The sequence below is a fragment of the Notolepis coatsorum genome (assembly GCF_963971535.1).
Source record: "Notolepis coatsorum genome assembly, contig: SCAFFOLD_381, whole genome shotgun sequence".
In the NCBI taxonomy this organism is placed as follows: domain Eukaryota; kingdom Metazoa; phylum Chordata; class Actinopteri; order Aulopiformes; family Paralepididae; genus Notolepis; species Notolepis coatsorum.
In genome coordinates this window covers 153,785-168,034 of record NW_028169322.1, presented here as the reverse complement: position 1 = coordinate 168,034, position 14,250 = coordinate 153,785, and the positions used below count along the sequence as shown (strand labels likewise).

Here is a 14,250-nt window from a genome sequence, read left to right as displayed (position 1 = left end):
CTATTTCATATATAGAGATTCATATTTATTTGTATTGCATGCATTTCTACATTTTATTTCCTATTTTGTTTATTCATCCCAGTATCTTTCTTTCTTATGTGTGGAATTCTACAAGGCATTTACATTCACATTTACATTTAGTCATTTAGCTGACGCTTTTATCCAAAGCGACTTATAAGTTCTGTACGACAGGTCATCAGGAAGGATACAACTCTATCAGCTGAGTAACAATATTCATCAAAGTGTTGCGTGTTACAGTGTAGGTTAGTTTATTAGGACAAGTGCATGACAGTAAGGTTAGTTAGGGTTAGATTTTTTTTATTTTATTTCAGATAATGGTTGAAGAAGTGCGTCTTTTTTTTTTTTTTTTTTAAATGTTCGAAGCTTGTGCCATCGAACGAAGCTTCGAAGTATTTAAGACAGCCCTAAATTAAAGATATTTTGTTTTGTTCGTACCTTAAAATAATCTGTGTGATCAGTAGTGTTAACACTTTGGGCACTAGCCGCTTTAGCCATCTTTGTACTCAGTGTGCCACCACTGTAAAGGATAGAGGTTTTCACTGTGCGTCGTGGTGTTTGCGGGGCTATATATTCTATATTCTAGCTTCTTTCTTCCACCATAGGATCGAGGCCTCTGCCAAGAATCTTCGCAAACTGCATGCTACCATGTCCTCCCTCCTCACTCCCCCCCCACCCCCCCCTCCCTCATCTTTCTCTGCCGAAGACTTTGCGATCTTCTTTGAGGAAAAAGTGGAGAACATCCGCAGCTCCTTCTCCCAACCCCCACCCATTCCAAATGCTGAATCGAGAACCTCATCCTTCACTCTGTCATCTTTCTCTCCCATTACAGAAGCAGAGACCCTGACACTGGTAACGTCAAACCGTCCGACTACTTGCCAGCTGGACCAGCTACCCTCCCCACTCCTCCAGACCATAGCACCAGACATCCTCCCATTCCTAACTGCAACCATCAACTCCTCACTCAACTCGGGGGTGGTCCCCACCTCCCTAAAACAAGCCAGAGTCACGCCGCTCATAAAAAAACCAACCCTGAACCCTACCGTCATAGGCAACTACCGTCCTGTCTCTCTTCTCTCCTTCCTTTCTAAAACACTTGAACGTGCTGTATCCAACCAACTTACTGCTTATCTCTTACAGAATGACCTCCTAGACCCTAATCAGTCAGGCTTCAGGACTGGTCACTCCACAGAGACAGCCCTCATTGCGGTCACAGAGGCACTTCACTTAGCAAAAGCGAAAGGCCTCTCCTCTGTCCTGATTCTCCTAGATCTATCTGCAGCCTTCGACACAGTCAACCACCAGATCCTCCTTGCGGCCCTCGCAGGAATGGGAGTGGCTGGCTCTGCGCTGACATGGCTGTCATCATACCTCAATGACCGCTCCTACCAAGTGTCATGGAGAGGGACCCTGTCGGCCACCCGCCCCCTGCGGACGGGTGTCCCCCAGGGCTCGGTTTTAGGACCCCTTCTCTTCTCCCTCTACACTAAATCACTGGGTAACATTATCACGTCTCATGGCTTCTCCTACCATTGTTATGCCGACGATACTCAACTCTTCCTCTCCTTCCCTCCCTCAGATATCCACGTCTCTGAGCGGATCTCGGCCTGTCTGTCCGACATCTCAGCCTGGATGACGTCCAACCACCTCAAACTGAACCTAAGCAAAACAGAATTGCTCCACCTGCCGGCCAAATCCTCCCCCCTAACCGACCTTTCAATCACAGTTGAGAATGCAGCTGTGACTGCGTCCCCGACCGCCAAGAACCTTGGTGTTGTCCTCGACGACCAGTTGAACTTCTCTGCTCACATCGCAGCGACGACCAGAACCTGCCGATTCCTCCTGAGCAACGTCAGAAGGATACGCCCCTTCCTGACAAAAGAAGCCACCCAACTCCTCGTCCAATCAACAGTCATCTCCCGCCTCGACTACTGCAATGCACTGCTCGCTGGCCTCCCGGCCACTGCCACTAAGCCTCTTCAACTCATTCAGAACGCAGCAGCCCGCCTGATCTCAAACCTACCGAAGTCGGCCCATGTCACCCCACTTCTTAGGGACCTGCACTGGCTCCCCATTGCTGCACGAATCCGCTTCAAGGCCCTCGACCTAGCATACCGTGCGGCAAAGGGAACCGCTCCCGCCTACCTCCGGTCAATGGTCTCTAACTACACACCCTCAAGACCCCTACGCTCTGCATCTTCTGGCCGCCTCAGACCTACTCCTATCCAAGCTCCGGGAGGGTCATCAAAGAGAAGTCGCCTATTCTCAGTCCTTGCCCCACAATGGTGGAATGAACTACCCACCCCAGTTAGGACAGCCGAATCACGTCCAATCTTTCGCCGTCGACTAAAGACGCACTTCTTCAACCATTATCTGAATAAAAAAAAAACAATAAAAAAAATCTAACCCTAACTAACCGTACTGTCATGCACTTGTCCTAATAAACTAACCTACACTGTAGCACTCAACACTTTGATGAACATTGTTGCTCAGCTGATAGAGTTGTGCCCTTCCTGATGACTTGTCGTACAGAACTTGTAAGTCGCTTTGGATAAAAGCGTCAGCTAAATGACTAAATGTAAATGTAAATGTAAATGTATGGAGACAATACTATGGCTCATTTGACATTAACTATCCATCGTTCAACATGTGAAAAAGAATACAAATTTTCATGTATACCTTTGCGTGTTATACCGTGGTGAATATATATATACTTTTTCTCCCATTTTCAATTTTTCTCCCATCCCAATTTCGTATCGTCCAATTCTACCCTCCCCTGTCTCGAACGCTGTTAGGCCATGCCTCCCACAGGCCGGCTGCAATGTGGACGAAGCCTTGCATCACGTGTCCCCTCCGGTACACGAGGAGGCAGCCGTCGCATCTTTTCCCCTGCACAGCGCGATCTCTCAGCGGCAGGCCCGGACTGGCCATCGGGAGCACCGGGAGTTTTCCCGGTGGCCTGGCCTGCACAGATAAAAAAAATAAAAATTATATAAAAAAAATAAATAAAAAATTAATTAATTCATTTTCTTTTTTTTATTATAATTTTTATTTTTTTTATCTGTGCAGGCCAGGCCATTGTTTCTAGTTGTGGCGGCGGCGCGGCGCGATAGTTAGATAACCTAGGTGGGTGGGGAACAACCAGGATTTCACTGTCTGTGACAGAGCTGGAGAACTATCTGACTCTCTCCCTCACGCGGACACACACACACACAATGGAGCCGTGCTGCCGCTTGTGATTGGTGGAGGCGGGACCAGGCGATACAACTGATTGACAGCGGAGGCGGCGAATGGAATGGCAGACGGCACTCAGATGCAGAATAACAGCCAGGCAGTGAGCCAGGTAGTGAGGGACTCGGGAGAGATACAGTAGAGCGAAAGTCAATTAACGTTGATGTCAAGATGGACAGTGGAAGAAAGAGAAAGGGTGGAGGAGAGAGGGATAAAACAAAGAAAAAGAAAGGCCCTTACAGGAGAGAGTGGTTAACTGTATTATAATAGTAAATAGGTCCATAACAGTACATTGTACTAAGCAATTGTTGGCTCATTAGTTTGTGATTCACATGCACAAAAATTCACCAGAATGCAGGAAATTAAGTCTTTGTAAAAAAAAAAATCCTGGTGGGGGACCCCCAGACCCCCCGCTTAAAAAGTGGCCTGATTGGGGCTATATTTCGCGTTATATCTCCCGGTATGAATTATTTCCCCAGTCCGGCCCTGCTCAGCGGCGAGGGTCTGTGTGGGAGGGTCACCCCGCCCCCGTCGCTTCCTGATTCTGCTGCGCAGGCGCACCAACCGACCTGTAGGAGTCGCTGTCCACAACGTCCGATCCCCACCCACCAGCTTCCCACCCCTAACACTGCCAATTGCGTTAGTATGAACGACCAGCCAAGCTGGTAGCAATGCCGAGAGCTGGGCTCGAACCCAGCATCTCCTGCATTAGTGGCGAGCGCCTTGCCCACTGCGCCACTTAGCCGCACCGTGGTGAATATTGTATAGTTTCAGAGTGATCCTGGCTAATTCCTGGTGACTGTTATGGAGCAATACGTGAATTTAGCTAAAAGCGTTCGCGTTGCTCGCCTGGACACGCTACTATTTCCAATTCAAAGGTATATAATAGGTATTATGTTTCATCATGAATGCATGAAAGGGGGGGGGGGGTCGTTTTCTGATGCTTTGATCGTCAGCATCGGCATATGTTTTGGAGTACGTTACATATGATCGTTGCGATCGATGTGAAATCATTGTTGGATCAAAGTAGGATTGATGTCATATAGTCCTTACCTTTACTAGGAGGTATCCCAAAAAGAATATTCCAATTGTCTGATCGCGATTTCCAGTATTGATGTCCATCTTGTCCCGGACATAATTTGACACAACTTACTGTAGGGATCAAGTGTGCTAGATGCGTTTCAAGTTGCTTGGGTGAAGCGTTAAGGCCTCTGCATGCTACAGAAACTGCAAAGCAACTGCAACACAACATCAGCACGACTTCAACGCAACATGTTGCAGAGGTCTTGTAGAGTGTGTTGTGAGGATGTTGCGTACCTCTCCCCAAAATCTAATCTGAACAACCTTGCGTTGATGTTGCGTAGCAGTGATTGGTTGGTTAGCGAATGGGGGCGGGGCTGTCATCGAATAATATTGGTCCTGCAGGGAGGAATACCATCCTCCATTGTTGTAGCCAGCCAGCTAGCGTTGATGCTATTCAATGCTATCATACCCAACTAACGTTAATGCCATTCAGAATTTATTAACATAGCTACAACAACACACAGTAACGTTAATATAATTACATGCATCATTGTTTACAATGAACGGTGGGGCAGTTCGAAAGGACTGGACACGGACAAATTAAACAGCAATCAATTAATTTAATATAACGGGTAGTTCGAGCTGCATTTTCGTGCCTACAACCACAGCCACAGGGATATATCCAGCTTTGACGAGCTCTCTCTCCTCCTGCCGATTAAATTCAGCAGCTCTTCCTCGACCTCGAGTGCCTGTAGCTGCCTGCATTTGCACAAAGGCGTCCATCCCTGCTGCTAGCTAACGTTAAAACTAACCTAAAGTTACACAAGCAGAATACATCACAAATACTTCCGGTCGGGGGATTTCAAAATAAAAGACCGACGTCTAAAAGCACCGTAAATACGTTTATTTTGTACATTATCTAACGTTAACATGAACCTAAACTAACTTTAGATTAGTTTAGGTTCGTGTTAACGTTAGATAATGTACAAAAGAAACATATTTACGGTGCTTTTAGACGTCGCTCTTTTATTTTGAAATCCCTTGACCGGAAGTAAAAATAATGCTTATTTTTCTGCTTGTTATCAATGGGTTGGTTGAGAAGGGAAGTTTCATCTATCTAGGGAACCTAGCTACATCCGGGGTACAATGTTGCATAGGCTGCACATCGATGTTGCAGAAGCATAAAGGCAGAGTGTCTGCAACACCGTTGCTTTGTCGATGTTGTGTTGCAGTTTCTGTAGCATGCAGAGGCCTTTAGACTTGCCTGGACAGAGTTAACTCGTCTTTGGCACCCAATGTGTTAATAGCCTGTCATCTCAGACAAAACAAACATAATTTTTATATTTTTATTTTTACATATTTCAGTCACGTCATGACACAACTATGAACCACCCCTCAGAACCAGTTGATTGTGACATCAGTAAAGTGGATCAAAAGCACATTTGTGTCCCAACTCTGGACCGCACTGCTGCTCATACAACACCTATTGTCCCCTCTTTCCCCTCTTTCCCCTCTTTCCCCTCTTTCCCCTCTTTCCCCACGCAGCTGTTTGTCATGAACCAACATACCAGAGGAAGTTCCTCCCCAAGCTACTGTACATGTATGAATGACATCTAAATAATATGGATTGTTATCAGCTCAGCAGGTCATGCCCATCCTTTTGTGTTTTGGCCGGGTATGCTGTGGGGGGGGGGGGGGGGGGGGGGGGGGGCGGAGGGCCCGCGATTGTGGGCGATGGCGTGCGAGGTCTGCCACTTGCAATCTGATTAACAAATGTGAGCACTTTTATGGTCATTTTCCCCTCAACTATGCAAACACATTTCCTCTGGCTATCTTTTCTCTCTCTCTCTACCTTTCCCTTTTTGTGTTGGAGGTCTGCCAATGTGCTGAGCCTGCTTTGTTTATCGTTAAAAGACAGGATTTCACAATAAGAGTCCTCTCCCCCTGTGTTCTGCCGTGGAGCAGGGGAGGGCCGTGTAGAAGGAAGCCAGGGTCCTTATACAGTCAGTGTGGGGAGCTAATTTGCTGTGACTGCAGTGGCCATGCTGCTATTGTAGTTAATGACTGGAGCAGTTAACAGTTGGGGAGAGGGGTTGCAATTACACTGAGAGTTTTCTCCCTATGTTCTCTCTTTCTCTCTCTCTCTCTCTCTCTCTCTCTCTCTCTCTCTCTCTCTCTCTCTCTCTCTCTCTCTCTCTCTCTCTCTCTCTCTCCCCCCTCCTCACTGCACTGAGTAATAGCGACTGACTGCCTGGCTGCTGCCAATTGCTTGAACCCCCTTTTGTTGAAGTTCATGTATTTCTCTAGTGCCGGGCGCAATGAAGTGCTGTATCCTTTTGGATGGGGAGTCCACTCCCCCCCCCCCCCCCCCCCCTCTACCCCCAGCTTCAGATGTGGGGGCCTTGACTCCCATTATGATTTCCCTACAACTTCACACGGACAATTAATGAATGGATCTTGGAAGCACTTCAGCAACCCGGGCTGTAATGGAATTGTGCGTCTGTTTGGCCGCTCGTTGTCAGTGGGAGCCATATTGGTGACCAGCTGGCCATTAAAGCCAGAGACAGGCCTGGACATATGTAGTGTACATTATATGGAGGTATTTACTGAATAATTTACTGAATACACAATGTCGGGCCTCCTGGCAGCAGCTGCCAGCCCTGCTCCTCTCGGCCCGTCTCCGATACACACAGCTACAGAGTCTCCCTCTGATTCATGCCCGGCCAAAAATCGCTGACCTCATTATTCTTGGCTTCATATCTGTGATAGCCGAGGACAAGAAGTTCCACGTGAAGTATCTCAGCGGTACAAAGGAGTCTAACCTAGTGGCTGAAAAGAGCCCAACCGTAAACAGTTTGGGCCAAACCGTTAACTGCCGCGCGACCCGGTGCCAATGGTAATTCAGAGAGTAGAGCATTACCGGCTGGCAAATTGAGCCACACATCTGGAAATGCTGTTGTGGTGTGGTGGTGGCAGTGCCCATTGAGCCTAATGGGGCAACTCATGGTGTAGTTTACCCACCCTATGTCACTAACACCTTTTTAAACATGGTTGGTCAACAGACTGGGGCCTTTATGGCACCCTTCAGGGGTTTTTGTTTTTCAGCGACGCCCCACAGAGAGAAAAAAACACGATAGGTTGGGCAAATTTTTGGAGCCGAAAGTAACAATCTGGTGAGCAGTCTCTCGAGCCGCAGTCCTATTTTGGCCGGCCCGTCATCGTTCATGCCCAAACACATTATTCCAGAAGATTTTTGCAACCGTGAAAATAACAAAAAGAGATCAAAGGTTTTCGGCACCACACCCATATTGATACAGCCCCACCCATTTAAACACAGGTGTCGCCGCCGCACGATATTACCTTCTTTGAAAGATCAAATATGATCTCTGTTGGTTTGTTTCAAAAGAAACACAACCTACCAGCCGCTGCCGTAGCCCTTTGTCCCTTGTGTCTCTGGCTGTGAGAGCGGAGCTCCTTCCTCGCGGCGCGGCCAGTCCAGCCGGCTGCAGTGCAGGCAAGCTTTTAACCATCGGGCTGAATGCGCGCAGCGGCGGGGGCCGCCACAATATCTGTTGATGTTAATCCTATTAGGCTTGATTTAACACTTTACACGCCCGTGATTTATATGAATGTTTATTGGTTTTCTGTAATATAATCAGCTAGGGGAAACGTAATGCATTGTTTGGTAATACACGCGCACGACTGGAAGCAGGGGGCAACAAACTGTGCCCGGTGTTATTTGAAATCATACACCCTCCTTCAACACCAACACTTGAACTAATTCAATCTTCAAAGTCAATGGAAAAAGAGCGATATTTATTGGGATTAGGGGGGCATTTCGTCTGCCAGCCTCCTCCCAAATGAGAGCCTTGTTTCTCTCTTTGTTGATCGTTGGAGGATTTAAGATGCATTAGAAGCCAGTGTCTGGACGGATAATGGAAGGTTAGAGACTGTTATTTGATTTAAGTTCAGACACCCTAGATTAATATCTCCATCCCCCCCACCGCCACCCTCTATGACCAAAAAGCTTGAGACTAAAGTTACTGGTTATTAGCTCTGATTACAATAGAGGCCTGACTTTGATCAATGACACCGTCCCCGCGGCAACGCTGCGTTTCTCTGCGGTAGAAAGAAAAAGAACGGAATGTGTCTTCACTGCTCCATCGGAAATCAGAATCGGAAACACTTTTATAGTGCAGGGGTTTGTCTCGATGACAAAAGTGCAGAGACATATCAGCAACTTAACCCTTTCACTGCCACACTACCAAAGGGTTAACCATTTCACTGTGACAATATAGAAGGTTAACCTTTCACTGCCACACGACAAAGGGTTAACCCTTTCACAACCACACTACAGAAGGTTAACCCTTTCACTACCACACTACAGGCGGTTAACCTTCTGTAGTTTGGTAGTGAAAGGTTAACCTTCTGTAGTTTGGTAGTGAAAGGTTAACCTTCTGTAGTGTGGTAGTGAAAGGCTTAAAGGTTCTACAGTATGACAGACACGCGTACTGCAAAAAATGCAATCACTCCATACGTTTAGACCTGCTGTACAGTATGTGTGCATCAGTCGTAGCGGTACCATAAGGTTGTGCCTGTGGAGGGAATTGAAATTTGCGACTCCCAAAGTTGACCTTTTAAAGGATGGGTTCACTATATTTTTCAACCCAGACCTTAAATTAAAATGTTGTTTCCCCATCATTTGTAATTGTGCTTGGCACAGTCTCGCTGATAGCTTTAGTGTTGAGAAACGTAGCCCTCCACTGCAGCTTCAGGAAAGGCACAGTATACTCAGGGCCGCCTGGGAGAAATGCGAGGCCCTGTGCGAGATTTAAACGCCGACATCAGCTAAATAGGCTAACTGCAAATAGAGTAGCCAGGTACTGACACCAGGCCACACACCGTTAGCTACTACAACAGCTAGCCGGCCCGTTTGGCTGAATATAACGTTAGCTAGCCGGCCCGCTTTGGCTCAATATAACATTAGCTACAACAGCTAGCCGGCCCGTTTGGCTCCTGAGAGAGAGAGAGAGATATATCCACGGCGGGAATAGAATAGTGCATTAAAAACTCAACAAACGTCCAAGAGGATGGAGACAACCGCGTGGAGTTGACGAAGTTCATCTGCCGAATGACCGTCCTCTTCATCTTGGCATAACAATGCTGCACGCGCTCTCTCTAGGTTAACTAACGCTAGTTAGCCTTTAGCTAAGCTAGCTACTAGCCGACATCATCATGGCTATCCCGACTGAACCACACGTTAGCACTCGATATTATAACGTAGCTAAAGCTAACTAGCTGTCCCTGCCTTTAGCTAAGCCGACATGGCTAGCCTGACTGAACTGTCTAACATGCAACAACTTTCATCTTCAGTCCATCTGCCGAATGACCGTACTCTTTGTCTTGGCTGGCATAACTAAGCATAACCTCCAAAGCTGCACGCGCGAAATAGTAAAACGCAGCTGACGCACGCCAGCGTACACATGATTTTAGGTCTGTGATGAAAAAGGGCCTCGCGGGAAGGGGGGCCTCACAAAAAATTAAAATAAAAAATAAAAAAAATAGTAAAAAAAATAATAAATATTTAATTTTTTTTTTTTTTTTTTTTTGAGGCCCCCCTTCCCTTGAGGCCCTGTGCGACCGCACTGCTCGCACACCCCCTGAGGCGGCCCTGAGTATACTCATACTTGTCTTTCTATGTTTCTCCCAGGTTCCCTATCAGGTTTTATTGATGTAATTTAGCACTTCCACATATCCTTTCTCTTGGCTCTCTCCAAGAGCGCCAGATGCAGGACACTGAGAAGTTGTTATATATCATACTGGCTCTGCATCTTTCTTTGCCTATTGAACTAGGAGTTCACTGAAATAATGTTCATTAGTGCACCTATCAATGACACGTCCCCCTGCTGGAATATATAAGCAGGTGCAGTGGACGCCAGACTCCCTTCATATTTTACACGGAAGATTCTGCTCATAGGCATATCCTCTGACGTTAGAAGCGCTTCATGTTTCGCCGGCCTCGACAAGCTCTCAATGAATCACAGGTCGGACTCGGAAATTCTCAAGGCTCTCAAGGATCTCGACTTTGTTGGCGGCTAGCTGTCTCAGTGGCAGCAGCCTGAAAGACCTTCCTCTCGTGCCATTTCTTTCCCACGTAGAAAGAGCACATCTCACACGGGGAAGCGCCTACTCTGGGGGTCTGGCAACCCACCGGGTAAGTATATTTTCACCAGGCTCATCCAGACTGGGTCGTGGCTATAGGGGATTCCCCTCCCCACTCCGACCCTTAGTCCAGTGACATGGTCGATGTTGAGGATGGCATAGGAGCCGGCTTCACCAGGATTCCCAAGGCTCATTCAGGCTGAGGTCGTGGCTGAGGGCCATCCCCCTTCAACTGACCCTCCCTGAACCCAATGGTATGGTAGGCGAGTTCAACAACAGCACATTTGTCGCAGCTCTCTGCTGACGTCAGAGGCTAAAGTGACTACCTAAGATAGCCTGGGTTTAAACCCTGCGCTACCTCTGGGTTATATTTTTTTCACAGTTTCATTTATACATGGTATATAGCCACCGTCGGCTAGCCATGGTTGGCCCATGTTATTCACCTTCTCATCTGGCGGGCTACACCCCCACTGAAACATAACGGCTCCCTTCTGATACAACAGTCTGGTATTAGCCGAGTGGTCACTTCTACCTTTGGGCATTCAGGCTGTTCACTCAATTTGGTCCATGCCCCCTATTTGGCACCGCTGTCCCGCCTCCGAGCTCCAGACAACAACACCCCATAACGCCACCACCCTGGGTCCCAAGAGACTTAAGTGACTTGGGTGATCCGGGTTAGCCCCCGCGCTCCTATTATGTTTGGCTGTTCACTATCCATGCCTTACTGACGGTTAAGGTTAGACCCTTACCATGAATATCCTGGTGAGCTGTCGTGGATCTCTTTTTCTCTACTCCCACTAGGAGTAGACGTGTTCCCACTATTTCCGTGGCCGGGCGGGCTCCTCTATGGATGGATGGAGAGGGTGAGACTAGAGTTCTGGACTGTCATCCTGATATGGACCGGACCAGGGATCAGCATGCTGGTTCCCCGACCTGTTGCAGCTCCTAGCAGCTGCACCATGGCCTCCCAGGGCACCCTATCCCAAGCGCACAGCAACGCGCGCGATCCACCCAACCTGTCTTTCTCGACTTTTAACATATTGTGTGCCATAAATGGCGTAAGTCGTTATTGCCCGCCATGCGTTGAACGTCAACAACGGCGTACGCCGTTTTTGGGATCAATATTTCATTTTTTTGCCATGGCATTCATAATTCATCCAGCCAACCTCCGGACTCCAGCGGGACCCTGTATGAGATTGCAACGCCTCAATACCGCCGCCTGGTGGATGGTCGGGCGAGTTACACTCTCGCCAAAACCGGAAGTGCCGATCGGTGCGTCGAGGAAATCCCTCCGGCAGTCACATCTTGTTACGGGACTCCAGACAAACACTATAGTGCATTTGGATCGCTTTCATAAAGCAATAATCGATATGATTTCGGCGTTTATTGCGCCATACAAACCGGAGATCGGCGTCAAATAATTGGGATCTTTCTCCTCCAGTCTCATCGGCGCACGGTAAGAGGACACTAACGTTATTTTCAGCCCGATTGTTTATTCATTTCACTGCAAACCATCTGATCAGCGTATCAACCCATAGTAAATAAAGCCATTACTGACGATCAAGGAATTATAAACGACCCCCCCCCCTTTCCTTCACGCATGATGAAGCATAATGTATACCGATCATATACATTTGAATTTTTTAATATAGCGTGTATAGGAAAGAAACGCCAATCGATAATCTATATATGCTTCAGGGCCTATAACTACTGTTTTTGGAATTACAGCAGAAAAGATTAAAAACATACTTATATTCTCGACGCTAGTAACACAACAATGTATGAATGAAAAAATATAACGTTCCCACATCCTGAACGATAGATAATCGATGTTGAATGGGCCATAGTAATGTCAATATAGCAATCAAATTTAAAAACGTATAGCCCTGCAAAGAAGGTAAACATCTCCATAGGCTTTCAACGGTGGCAGACTGGCTATATTGATGGATATAACCCATGGCGACCAATGTGTTAAGGTCTACGCTTCAGCTATCTTGGTCTGTCACACAAGTTAAGTGCCTTTTTGCTAGGTGCTAGGCACCTTAAGCCAGTAAAGCGCAATCTGACAATGGGACCTCTCATTACTAGTACACGACAGTACGGCGCAACAGTGGCTCAGGAGGTAGAGCGGTCGTCTGGTAATCGGAAGGTTCCCGCTTCCGATTCCCGCTCCTCCCGGGCAGCGTGTCGATGTGTCCTTGAGCAAGACACTTAACCCCTAATTGCTCCCGATGAGCAGGTTGGCACCTTGCATGGTTGCCTCCGCCATCGGTGTGTGAATGTTTGAGTGAATGGGTGAATGAGAGGAACCCCAGACCCTGGCGGTCATACCTCTTTTCCTGGGGCTTGCATGTAGTTCACCCTACAGTACATGGTTCCCATGCAGCCTGCAGAGCGAGTGGGCCTCTGTCAGATCCTCACTCCTGCTACGGCGATAGAGCATTGAGCCTATAGGCTATTGGGATGATGTCACGTCCAATCCACACGGTCCACGCTCTCACTGCCAAGGATCCCCAATGTCTGAGAGTCTCTCAGTCCGTCCTCAGCCCAGAAACCCCTCTTGTTCTTCCTATAGCTTTAGCTAGTTGTGAGGTTTTATTGGCTCCCTTTTCCTGGTAGGGTATTTCTATGTGTTCTAAGGATGCCTGTCTCTCCTACCCAGGTTACAGTTCCTAACTCCTTCACTGGGCCTCCAGGAATTCTGATCATTTCTCCTCCTTTTTGGATTGAGAACATTTCGTCCAGGGTCAGTGCTTTTTACACATGTGTAAAGCGGGGTCCCCTATTGCACCTGTTACAATTTGTATCCTGTCTTATAGGCTACCCTGCTTTCCTACTCCCTACAACTAATTGACCCTTTTAGGCTAGAGTAAAGTTATTATTTTCTTTTGGGCTAGAGCAAAGTTTTTATTTTATTTTAGGCTAGAGTAAAGTTTTTATTTTCTTTTAGGCTAGACAAGAGCAAAGCTTTTATTTTATTTTAGGCTAGAGCAAAGTCTTTATTTTCTTTTAGGCTAGAACAAAGTCTTTATTTTATTTTAGGCTAGAGAAAAGTCTTTATTTTATTTTAGGCTAGAACAAAGTCTTTATTTTCTTTTAGGCTAGAGCAAAGTCTTTATTTTCTTTTAGGCTAGAGCAAAGTCTTTATTTTCCTTTAGGCTAAAGAAAAGTCTTTATTTTCTTTTAGGCTAGAGCAAAGTCTTTATTTTCTTTTAGGCTAGAGAAAAGTCGTTTTCCAGTTGACTTGTCAGAGGTGGAGGTGAATGTATGGCTGGTGTGCATTTATGCACAAAAAGCATCTATGTCCCCTTTGTAATCCTTTTAGGTTTAGGACATTAGTTGTTCTTCCCTCTGATTTGGTTCTTTGGGCCAACGGGTATACTGATCAGGGCTACATGCTGCCTTCGCCCCTATTGTCCAGTTTCAACAAGCACCCATTAGCACATGGGCTAGTCCAATAGGAAAATCAAGACGCTATGCTAGTATTCACATAACTACAGTAGGTTTTTCATTTATAACCTTTGTTTTCTGTTTTATAGAAGCAGATTCGTCATGTTTTTTGAAGGCCTAAATGATTGCCCCATTCAACTGTGTTCAAGCCCACTGAGAAGCTGCAGCTGAGAGTTACGTTTCTCAATACCGACTACAGTATCAGTGAGGTTTTAAATTATAAATGATGGGAAACAACATTTTAGATCTGGGTTGAAAAATAGCGAACGTATCCTATAGTGACGTACTGTTTTCCCCAAGCTAAATAAAGTGTAAATGTGTGTGTGTGTGTGTGTGTGTGTGTGTGTGTGTGTGTGTGTGTGTGTG

General features: G+C 46.7%; 1 protein-coding gene across 1 annotated transcript in view; it reads left to right on the top strand.

The window, feature by feature from the left end:
• Window positions 1–14,250, top strand: part of pex14 (peroxisomal biogenesis factor 14) — a gene marked incomplete at its 5' end in the record, with an annotated part of 68,676 nt that overhangs the window by 34,233 nt on the left and 20,193 nt on the right. The gene's annotated exons all lie outside the window — the stretch shown is intronic.